Source organism: Barbus barbus (genome assembly GCF_936440315.1).
Source record: "Barbus barbus genome assembly, chromosome: 13".
NCBI lineage: Eukaryota > Metazoa > Chordata > Actinopteri > Cypriniformes > Cyprinidae > Barbus > Barbus barbus.
In genome coordinates this window covers 18,890,465-18,903,489 of record NC_136741.1, presented here as the reverse complement: position 1 = coordinate 18,903,489, position 13,025 = coordinate 18,890,465, and positions in this window count along the sequence as shown.

Genomic DNA, 13,025 nt, shown 5'->3' with positions numbered 1-13,025 from the left:
TAAAATAAACATTCATAAATGTTTGATACAGTGGCATTCGTTATTATTAAAATTATTCGTTAAAATTGGCCTAAAACGTTTTGTTTTGAAAAGAAATCATTTAGATGAAAGTCGAAAGATAAGCTATAGCTACAAAAACTCGTATAACAGGGTGATTTTATTCGTATATTCTTCTTATTGTTCTTCTTATTTTTCTTATTATTGCTTATATCCAAGAAGAAATTAATTTTCATTGACACTAAATGTTTGTCTTTTGATCGAAGATAATTAAAAAAGTTTTTGTGGTACGTCGCGATCATATTTTAGTTTACCCGAGTAATAAAACGATTATTTAAAATTATAATTAATATTTTATATATATCTATCTATCTATATATATATATATATATATATATATATATATATATATATATAATGGCAAACATTAAACTCTCATTTATTGTAGGCTAATAGTTTGAGCCGCGATTTACTGTTTAAGGTTATCCAGACTTCGCGACAGTAGCCTACTATTCTGACTAATCTTCCTATTAATTTCCCCTTACTCCCAATTACATCAAATGTGTATTACTATATCATAATAAACGGCTTTCTAATACTAATTGGTTTGAACAAGGCTGTACAAGATTAGTTTGAGAAGATTAACGTGAGAGTTCTCATCTTCTAAATTCGGGTTTCTTTTTCCAGGCTGCTGCAGCCTCTCAGGTTCGCGATCTCTGTGCGAAGATGAAAAAACAGCCTGTTGGTGACTGAACTTTAGTTTTTGTTGAAGTGTTCTGGCCTCAGCACCTGTTGTTGTAAGGCGGATGGTTAGTCCCTAAGTGTTTCTCTTAACCTCTTTTACTTCTGACATTTTTTATCAGTGTTTTTGTGTGCCAGAGGCAACCTAGTTTAAAAGGCTCAGATGATTTCAAATTTAATAAATCAATTTATAGCATAGTTCTTTTTTTCTTATACATCACATGCATGAGAATCTGCAAAGCATTGTAACCATGTCTTTTCTCATTTAAAGAACCATTACTTCACACTGAAGAAAACAGCAAAGAAAATGCTTTAAAATTTGAGAGCGAGAGAGAGAAATGTTTTTGTCTTAATATTAAAGTCCAACATTTTCACTGGCATGATTTGAAGTTCATTCATTAAATTTCAGTGGACGTAATGTTGCATTATTTGCTCTCCATCATACCTGCCACTTATGAGCTATTTCACTCAGCATATTAAGATTAATGGAAATCCCAAATGTTCTAGATTTTTTACACTGTGCTGTCAAAATGTCAGTATAACTCTGTCAGAGTTGCTTTGACCAGTAATGCCCTTTCCCTGTACTCTGTGCAGTGTCATTTGACATTTTTACAATAATTTGTCCTTTTTAATACAATTTGAATAATCCATCAGCTGAAGGTTTTGTTGGAAATAATGAGACCTGTATTCTTGTATATGTGACTTGGTTGGTCTAGTGTGTTTTATGCAGTTTAGTGAATTTAAAGTAAACCAAGGAGGAACACTTGGGTTCACCATCCCAATTGTGATTTTATGTCCATCCTGTTTGTCTGCTATAAACAGGCAAAGTGTAAAAAAAGGACAAAAGTTCTCAGACAAGAGTTGTTTGGAATATTTTCCCAAATCATACAGGAATAGTTTGTCTCTCTTAGAACTTCATTATATTGATTTAAAAGAAAAACATGTATTTTCTTTCCTAAAACACTTTTTTTTCCCTGCAGTGTGTAAATACAAAAGGATATCGTTCTACAGAAATGTTTTTTTTTTCTTCAAGCATCTAAAAGTCAAACAGTCTGATCAGAGCTACTTCACGGTTAGAGGTTAGAGACACTTGACAATTGATACTGCAAGTTTATATCTTTTGTTTTTTTTTGACCAGCCCAGAAGAGCATTTTTGTTTGCCGTTGACTTTTTGTGCCGGCATTGCTACTGTATAACTGACATTGATGCTTTTTTTACTTTTTACTATTAAGAGTAAAAGACGGGAGGACCGGCATGTATCTTTCTCAAATTGAAATTCAGCCTGCGTGACACACACTGAGTAGCTAAACATGACATTTGTCATGTTTCTGTGTTATGCACACAACAGGCCATGTTTGGTTAGAGCAAGAGGTGGCCATTGAGATGCTGTCTGTCCTCGTTCAGTTTCGGCAGCATCCCAGACTGAAGCATTTTTTCAGCGTACCCTCAAACCCATCCCCCACTCTTCTTCCTGACTTCCTCTCATTTCTGCTGTGTCAGAGGAGACAATGTGTGTGACAGACATCACTTCATCTCAACCAGACTGACACTCACACTGTGTTTTTGTCTTAATTACAGGTGTGTATTTATTTGAATTTATGTATTAACATCTGTTAATGCGCAAGTTAATTGGAATAGTATGAATAAAGGACAATGGCTATTTTTGTCTCCTTAATAGGCCTATGTTTTTCTGTTTTTCAGTGACAGTGCGTTCAAGATGGTACCAAAAGGCACGTTTGATCTTGCATGGCAGCCATAGGCCAAGATGCATGTATTGAAAGAGAGGAGAAGAGATGGAGGCAAGTAGGAAGAGAGAGTGAGAGGAAGATGTAGTGTGTTCTTTGGCGTCTAGGCTGCATTGCCAATGAGATTCCCCTGTAGTCAGCGTCTCTATGGCTCAGCTTACAAGAGAGGCAGACACATATTCTCACACACACAATGCACTTCACACACTCACCAGGGCACTTTGTACATTGTGTGTGCACTTGCATAAACCTCATATGTGGGCCTATATGCTGAAATTATTTGAAAGAATATAGCAAGAATCAAGCAAGCAATCTATAGGCCTATGTCATCATGCGTTATATTGGCTGTTAAATGGAAAGCTAAATTAACAACTGGATTCATAACGGTCATTTTCGATAGGTTGCAATAAAAAGCCTCCCCTCTAGAGGTCTGTACGCTGGCCACGTTTATTGGACGTGTTTGAAATCACAGACACAAAATGTCGCAACCCCTAAAATAAATCGACAGCTTGATGAATCGCCTATGAAGCTCTATTAACGCTTAGCAGGTATTAATAATTATTTAGAACGCTCTCAGGATTGAATTAGTGACCCAGGGCGCGGACCGTGCGCGATCCCCAAACGCCGACAAACTCATTACTGCGGAACGGCTCCCTCCACACAGCGAGCGGAGCCACGGCGCAGCACCGACCCGCTGAAAAAAGCAATTTACAGATGGTGAGTGAGCGACCCTTCGCCGCTGCACAACCGGCTGTCACACACACACAAACGCGCGCGCCTGCACGCACACTCGCGCTGACACGCTGTGTGCTGAATAGACAAAGCGAAAAACATGCTATCACAGGGAGAAAATCTGCAACGCAAGCGATTTTTTTCAGTTTTTTTTTTTTCGTGCACCCGAAAATAAACAAATAAATAAACAAACAGACAAACAAATGGCTCCTAATGTTGAACCGTGACTGATTATGAAATGCCAGTACATTTGCATTTTTCAGACTTTCTCACTATGCCAATTAGTGTGTGGAAAGAGCTCTTGTCAGTCACGTCCCGCCGTGAGAGCCTGCAGCTAAACAGTGTACACGTGGAACTCCCTCTGGCTTTGGGTTGGGGTGAACATTGGTCCTGGAGCTACACAAGAAAATATATATTTTTTTAAAGGCAGTATTGTTATTTTTACTCTTGTAAGGCACAAGCAAATATGGCTCTACACTCTTAAAAATAAAGGGTCTTTATTGGCATGAGTGGTTTTACAAAGAACCTTAACCGTCCATGGAACCTTTTCATTCCACAAAAGGTTCTTTAGATTATTAAAATTTTCTTCACACTAAGAAAAAAATGGTTATTTTAAGAACTGTTCCCTGAAAGGTTCTTTGGGGAACCAAAATTGGTTCTTCTATGGCATCGCTGTGAAAACCCCCCTTTGGAACCTTTATTTTTAAGAGTGTAAATGTCTCATTTCATAAAAGTTTTCACCTGGGGGGGAATTATATTTCTGTGTACACGTTGAGTGACAATAAACTGGAAATTCTGGGGGTCTGACAGCTGAAAATTTGAAGGTTTGCCATAGGATGATTAGGTAACACTTTATTTTGATAGTCCACTTTAGACATTCTACTAACAGTAAGTAACTTTTCAACTACATGCCAACTAGCATTCATTAGAGTATTAGTAGACTGTCTGTTTAATATCTTCTAACACTTTATTTTGATGGGTCCACAACATTTAACACACTGACTGTGAGAAACTTTGCAAGTATATGTCAAATTATTCTACTAACCCTAAACCTATCCTAATAGTCTACTTTGAGAGTTAGTAGACATAATTGTAAATGAATGGGAATTTGTTAGTTGCAAAGTTACTTATAGCTAGTAGAATGTCTAAAGTGGACATTCAAAGTAAAGTGCAAGCGATGCTTATATATAAAAAAATGGTTTGAGAAGTAAAGGTAGTGCTCATTCAGACATTGTGGGTTCAAATCCCATAGACCTTAGTAGTCAGGATAGACACCATATTTAATGCATGAATGGAAACATGAGATTGTGAGGGATAGACATATAGATAGTACTGTCATTTATTTTTCACAACACATTTCTTTGAATTTTACCAGATAATATTTTTAAATAGCTACATATTTGCATCAGCTGAATGACTGACACGACAGCATTGTACATTGAACTATACATCTATCCTATACTGCCTTGCTTTTTATTAATAAATATAGCATGAATAAAGTCCTCTCTCCTTATCTATCCTCTTGATTTACCATCATATCAGTGCACTCTGTAAATAAAAAGTGTCAAATAAAGCAAATAAACTATCAGTAATATGTTGGTGTATGGCTGTAGGTACTGGTGTCTTTTCAAAATAAAAAATGTGCTTATATTATTTTATCTATATCTTTGGAGAGAAAGTGGTCATGATATTATAGTAGAATTATGAAATGACTGAGATTCATGTATCCGTCAGCCTGTCCTTCACTCCTCACTCTTTGTTTTACATGCACTAATTGACCTGCAGTAACCTTCAGAAAGAGGTTGTTTTCACTGATTCACTCTGATCCATCCGTTCAGTTCTCCACACAAGTCTGCTGTGTTTGCACCCTTGATCACATTGTTTTTCCGTTCTCCCCACTCACTCTATCAGCTGTAGTTCTTCAGAACAGGTCAGTTCAAGCCTTGCTTGTCGGAGACTCATGCCGTCTATAGGCTAAAGACTATGATACAATTACTCTTTAGTCTCATTCGTGCTCCTTTCATTTGTCATATTGTGGGTGGTGGTTGTGGGTCTCGGTTTGTGTGGCCGTAATGAAAATAAAAGTAATGCAGTGGCTGAACAGGAAGTGTCCTTAGTGACACTGGGGTCAATCAGCAATCAATTGCTGCATTACTCTACTGGACCTGGCCAACAGCCATCAAACACATACACACACTTTGGATTCCTCATCCACAAATTCTCTCCCTCTCTCTTATACCCTGAGGCCCGTTTCACACCGCATGCATAAGAAAAGCAAGCATTTGCGTTGTTTTACACTGACAGCATTTTTGCTGTGTAACCGATTTGCAAGTGATTTCTGGATACATTGACTATTTAAATAATGGCTGTACATTATAAAATAGTTATTGATAGTTGGCTATTGTGAAATATTTCAAACTTAATAGCAGTGAAATGTAATTAAAAATGTTAATTGTCTCGATTCAGTCAGATTTGCTAAATAAAAATTTAAATATTCAATAGATTCATAAACTACTTTTCAAAGGTTTACAGGGTCAATTTATCAAGTGTGTCAGTAAAAAGATTTATAATATTAGCAAAAAAAATCTTTCAAATAAATTCTGTTCTTTTGAACTTTATCAATGAAAATTGAGCAGTACAGATATTGTGAGTGTGTGTGTGTTGATAAAAATAAGAAATGTTTCTTGACCACTAAATCATATTTGAATGAATTCTGAGGGTTCATGTGACATTGAAGACTGGAGTAGGCCTAATGGCTGCTGGAAGTTTAGCTTTGCCATCACAGGAATAAATAAAAATGTTAATATCTTAAAATAGTAAACAGTTATTTAAAATTGTTGTAATATTGCACAATATTGCTGTTCTTACTGTATTTTTCATCAAATAAATGCAGTCTTGGAGAGTATGAGACATCATTCAAAAACATAAAAAATTCATATCGACCCCAATATTTTTGAACAGTAGTGAATTAGTGAATTTTTAGTGTATATTTAATAAATTCACTTTCATTGTATGGACCTATGCAAAACAACGATTCATTTCTCAGAATGTTATCATCATGCATTTAAATGAAATTCTAGTTCAGTTCCCTGTGTTGATGAACAATTAGAATCTGAATTTAGTTTCACAGTGTAAAAACACCATGAACCGAAGAGGCGTGAAATGAGTTTAGATGGAAACAGAGCAAGGGGGAGATGTATATAGGAAGTATGGAGCGTTAGAATGAAGCCAGCGACCAGCCGAGTCCACTGACACTATCATTACTCGTGTAGGTCAGTAAGTGGACCAAAAGCGCTTTCCCTGAATGAACACACACAGAGTCAAGGACCAGGATCACCGCTCATCTGCTGTAAGAGTCTCCCCCTCTCTCTGCCTTTAAACCACAGATGCACAGACAATCATACGCTCCATCTGCACTCGACTGATGCGCCTCTCCATTGGGTGGTGCACTTCAGCAGAGAGAAGGAATTAAGCTCTCTGCTGTCCATGCAGTTGTCTTTTAATTCATTTCAAAATGTGAACAAAAAACAACAAAAAAAATCTAGGTCTTATAGTATGGTGTGTATGAATATATGCAAAGGATCTGTAGTTCAAAGAAAGGACATGACAAGAAGCTCATTAATTCTTAATGTGTCCAGGATGCCAGGAAGTGACCGGTACATGGTAACACAGCTTTTATTTTTCTCACATCCATTTAGCATTACAAGGTTATGATGTTCTGGAAGGAGTTTGAATGAACAGTAATGAGACCCAGTGCTCAACCCGACACCCTGATAAAGAGTGCAAGTGTCTTCACTTCCTTGTATCTGTTGTTATACTTTCCAGAGCGATCTCAAACATTCACAACTATTTAGAAGCGAAGTCTGAGAGCAAGTCTTTGTGCTTTCTACAAATCTTCCTGAACACGTATCTATTTGTTCCTCTTCTTTTTCTTGGCACCTGCTACAGGATGAACGTGGTACAAAGCTAAAATAACAGTACCTATTCAGGAGAGATTCTTTTATAGGGTAGAATGGGGAAAGGTTCATGCTGCCAATGTTAATAAGGGAAATAGATTGAAACATTTTCTCATTTAGTTGTAGCACAAAATGTAAAATAATTCAAATAATTAATATATTTTAAAATGTCAATAATATAAAATATTAAATAAACTATTCTATTAAAATTGTGTTTTGACAGTTTATTTGAGTAGTTGAATGTCTAAGCACAGACTAATATAAAGTGTTATGTCAATATCTAAATACTGAATTGCCCATGTTTTACTTAAAGATATGTTTTAATAGCAACACTATGAAATCAAATTGAGTGATTTTAATAGTTTAAATAGCAAAGATATCTAAAATACAAAAACTATAATTTTTCCTCCATAAATCCAAAACCCTCATTAATAGACAAAAAAAAAAAAAAAACCTTTTGATATTCAGCTTAATATAATATCATGGGTCTCTCTGAAATAGTGAAAAGTTATTTTGTATTTAGTAATAATGTTTAAAATTCTGCAGTAATGTCATTTGAAGCTTATTTTATTTCTTTCACGCTCAATTTAGAAACAACCAAAAAAAAAAAAAAAAAAAAACTTTATGCAGCTCTAATACTTTTAAAGCCAAAGAGGGGCAGATCAAATACTGAGAAATAATTTAATTAAAAAAAAAAAAAAAACTTTTACCTCAAAATGCTGTTTATTACCATTAAAAAAAGGATTAAAAATGCAAAGGTTTACAAGCATTTTTACTGGTTCTCTCAGACTTTTGGACTCACTTTATGTGTGCACAGTGTGTGTGTGTCTAATAGATATCTCACTTAAGTGCCTCCTCTTAATTTGGTAATCTTAGATTTAGTGCACATGATATCTGCTGACAGACAATGCTCCAATATCCAGGCTCTTGGATTGATACCCTGTCCTGATGTTGGCTGTCTCTGTTGTATACTGCAGCCCTGAGGGTCCTCTCTAACACCACCCTGACAAACTGCCACACATTAAGCACTGCATGTGTTTATGTAGCTTTCACCTCAATTGTTTTGTAACCCTCAATTGTTTTTGTTTCAGTAATCTTGTCAATGAACCGAGAAAAGTTGTTGGCATTCTCTCCTTCAATCTATTTTTAAGAACGCACTGACAGATTTATAGGATATCGCGGCCAAACGCTCCATAATATGGCACAGAAAGTGCCTCTAACAAGCTAAAAAGATGCGTATAATGGAAGAAACTCCAAATCAATTACAATGTTTAGTATAAAAAATGTATAGTTTCTCCTCTCATTTGAAAGGCCTCCAGTTCATGTCCTAGTTTACCCTTGTTCCACTTTATAGGTCCTAATAATACAGAAGAGAGCAAAACAGGGCAGAGAGTTTTCCGCTAAAGACTGCACACTCAGCCTGACTCCCACCGAACGGTTGTAGATGGAGGGAGAAAGAAAACAGAAATTGTGGTAAGAATAGTCGCACAAATGACAAGAAACTGGCACATAGTGACAGAAGGAGGTGTATTAGCAGCAGCTGCTGGTTAGTGTGCGAGAGAGACTGACAAATCATCTCTCTGGTCTAAATGGCAGAGAGTATGTCTTGTGGTGAGATGCATTGGCAGTATGAGGTCATGGTGGAAGAAAGGCTGACTTTCCTGCATATCCTATTCCTACACTGCATTACTGAGCGCGGCTATGATGAATTATGACACCCCAGTCGTCTGCGATTTCCTGTTGCGGTGACCCTAATTTAAGCCATTAACTTCAACAACTTCTCTATGCTTATGCATCCTTTTTTCTTTCATAAACACTGAGTTTTTCCTCTTGTTTTCTGTCTTTTTGTTCACTCTACCTCCCTTCTTATCCATTGAGGCATACAGTTTACCTACCTGTCTTGTCTGAGGCCATTTTAAACGGGTGAATATATTCATATCATTTAATCTTTTTGGTTATACATCATTTCAATCATCCACTTTAGACATTCTAACTAAAATTTTGCAAATACATGTCAACTATTTCTTATTGGAGTATTAGTAGTAATCTAACTGTTAGTAGTAGAATAAGCTGATATGTTTTCATATTACTTATAGTCAATAGAATGTCTGTTGGAGGAACATCAAAATTCTACAAATACGGTCTCCTAATACTAATACTGGTAGTTGACAATGTTACTTATATCCAACAGAATGTTAAACGTATCTAGTATTTAAAATCGGGAAATAAATACATTTTAGATATATTAACATTTAGAAAAGGTTTCAGTTTATTTTAAGGTGTCCTTGTTACAGTGTAATTATACATTTAAGTACTGCGTAATATTAAGTAACTATACATGTACTTACTATATGATTAGAGTTAGGAAAAGGGTTTGGTTTAGGGTTACCTACTTGCATGTAATTATGCATAATTTATTGTTATTATAATAGTTAGTACATGTAACGTGTAAAAAGGCCACCTTAAAATAAAGTGTTACCCTTTAGAAAAATAGAAAAGTTTAAGTTTATTTATTTATGAATATTTAAAATTCGCTGTATTATTCTTTTTTTGTGTGGAATTCTGAAAAAATAAGAAAATAATTTAAAAAATTGTTAAATAATAATAATAAAAAACTAACAAAAAACAAATCAAATTGTTTAACTTGAATTGTTAATGCAGTTTAAAAAATATATGTTAAAGAGATGAAATGTGAAAATAAAAAGTCATTTCATCCTATATGAGCTTATTCTTCTGTTGAACAAGATATTTTGAAGAATGTTGGTAACCAACCAGATGACAGAGTAGGCGGTAGCCATTGACGTACATAGTATGGTATTTTTAGGTGCACTATCCTTTTAAATTAAATTAAATTAACATATTTAATTATTAAATTAATAAATAAGCGAAGGTCTAGAAACATATTTACTGGTGCTCTCAGATTTTTGGACCTCACTGCATGTGTGTACAGTGTGTGTTTGCGTGTCTTATAGACACCTCACTTTAGTGCTTCCTCTGTTGCGGTGACCCTAATTTAAGCCATTAACATTTTAATTTCCCACCCAAGAACTCCTCCATGCTCATCCATCCATTTATTCTTTCATAAATCCTACATTTTCCTTCTGTTTTCTGTCTTTTTATTTGCTCTCTCCCCCTTTTGTTCTCTCCTACATCTGAAAGTCAAGTCTTTCCGAAGCTGTCAAGTACATGAACTTGCCTTTGCGTTTCACAATTGATTTCTTATCCATCTGGGCAGACAATTTACAGTACCTACCTGTCTTGTCTGAGGCCATTTTAGAAGGATGAATATATTCATGGCAACATGATTGAGCATGTAAAGCATGTGATGCAGGAAGGTTTCTGCTCCTGTGGGACTGTTCTCATTGAAAAGCAGTCTTTTGTGGCTTCTTCTGAAAAGAGAAAATTGCCTATTTTCTTATCAAATCGCACATTCCCAGAGGAATCACACACACATATGCTCAGTAGAGCCGCTGTTTACGTAGTGTGATTGTGTTTGAGTAAACTGTGCAGCTGTGATGTTGTGCCTCCGGGAGCCAACTCAAGACTCACACCAACTCACTGACACTTGCACCCAAGCTGTCATAAACACACACATGTGCATACAGAACGGCCCACTGTAAACCCCACCTTTACAAGTCAGACCCTTATAAATAAATCACTCCTCAGCCCAGCCTCACCTGCTTCTGTTTATATCACTGAAATATGCATGCCACCTTTATTAACATTTAAGGGCGGATGCCAAGCAATTGCAGGTGCTTTCACACATCAGGTCACATATCAACTAATCCTTGTGCCATCATTTGTACTGTATGATCAAATTAGTGGTGTTATGCTATCCATAAAGATTTTAATACTTGTTATATTTCATATTTATGAATTAAGTTTATAACATTGGACAAATTCAATATCTTGAATTTATTCATGTCCCTCAAGTTTGTCAGAGGCTGCAGTGAGAAATATATATTGTGATTGAGCGCTACAGTATATCTAAAGTGCCCCTATTATGGGTAATGAAAGGTTTTGGTTTTGGGAGTCCCCAACAACAGGCTGACATGCATGCAAGGTCAAAAAAAGTTTAATTGTCTTATAATATGCATTTATTTTTTACCTTATTTGCTCAACGACTCCCAAAAGATTCGTTCAACGATTCATTTTTCCAAACCCCTCTTTTGCATGACTGCTGTGATTGGTCCAATTGCTCTTATTTTCATTTCATCATGCCTGCAATGCCTGATAAAGCAGTGTTTGTGAGCACAGTGCTGCTTTGTGTACAGCGTTACCGGGGAAACCGTTAGTGGCAAAGAATGAATATGCATTTTCATTCAGAACAATGCGAATTGACCAACAAGTATGCTAATGTTTCATGTTGATGTCAACATGAAACGGGTTGGGATTCGTTTTAAAAACAACTCGTTTCAATGATTCAGAATCACTGTCACGAATCCGAACTGTGGCCTTCCGCCCGATAGTCACCAGAGGTTACCCTTCCATCGAATTACCTCTTGCACTACACAACTGTTGCACGCCACTCACGGACTACAATTCCCATCATCCATTGCACTGATGACACACACAGCTGATTGCACTGATCACACAGTTTACTTAAGCCTTGGACTTCCTTAGTCAGATCACCGAGTATTGTATAGCGTTTGTCACTCAATAGCAATAGCTACTCTACGGAGCCCAATTAGTTGTTATAGTCTTGCCTTGTCTGTTTTCTCGTGTTGAGATTTCTGCCCTTGTTTCCTGGATTAACCCTTTGCCTTGCTGTTCGGACTCTGTTTGCTCCTCGCTTGGACTATTGCTCTTGTACCTTGATTATCTCTCTGCCTTACCCTGTTGGATATTGTTCGCCGATCGTCGACCCACTCTTGTTCTAGAAATACCCCTTGTCTTGCCTTTTTCATGTCTGTTTGCGGTTTATTTAACCTTGCCTGTTTGTGACCACGCCTTTGAATAAAGCTTGCACATGGATCCGCACGTCTCACATCTTGTTCGCCCCGTTACAGTCACTCTTTCTTTTGAGAGACAATAACTTTATACACGGTGCACTTTCAGATTTAAAACTTTGCAGGTTGTTTTCATTCATTTAGAGCTGTGTTACACACTGCATGAAAGGTCATTTTCAAAAATCCATAATAGGGGCACTTTAAAGTAACATGTAATACAACTTCAAATGTAATTAAGGCAATAAAATAAAAATATATTATATTATATTATATTATATTATAATTTTGTATTGTAGGCTTAAGACATCTGATGATGAGTCCAAGACAGTAAATACTGACCATGTCAACGTAAATATTTTGATTATTTTGATATTTTTATTTTAATTACTGTATATTCTTAAAGAACTTCATATCTACAGAAAAATGCCTCAGGAACTCTAGCATTCGAAAGCAAGGAGAAAAAAAATTAGCCAAGCCAAACGAGAGGGGCAAGCAAAGTCAATGTGTTATGGTGTTCTCGAGTACACCTCTTGCATTTCCAACCAAAAAGACTTTGGAGAAACTCCCAGTCTACAATTTGAGGGGGAATACAGATATTCATCAAACCTGTCTGGGGAAATTCCCCTGGACCCGATGTATCCATGCCTGAAGATGGGGAACCGAGTGGCTCTGATGAGTCAGATAAATCTTCTCTGTCCCTCTGGAACACTGGGACTTTGGGTTGTCAGAACAATGTTAGATAGTAATAGAAATGTTGAATTTTAGTGTAGTTTTGACAGATATTATACCCCAAAAATTAGACCTCAGTTTTGTTTTCATGTGATATAAATCATGAATATTCAAAGAAGTGATTTAAAACTAAGCAAGTAATCAAACTGATTAATAGATCAATGGAAAACAACTTT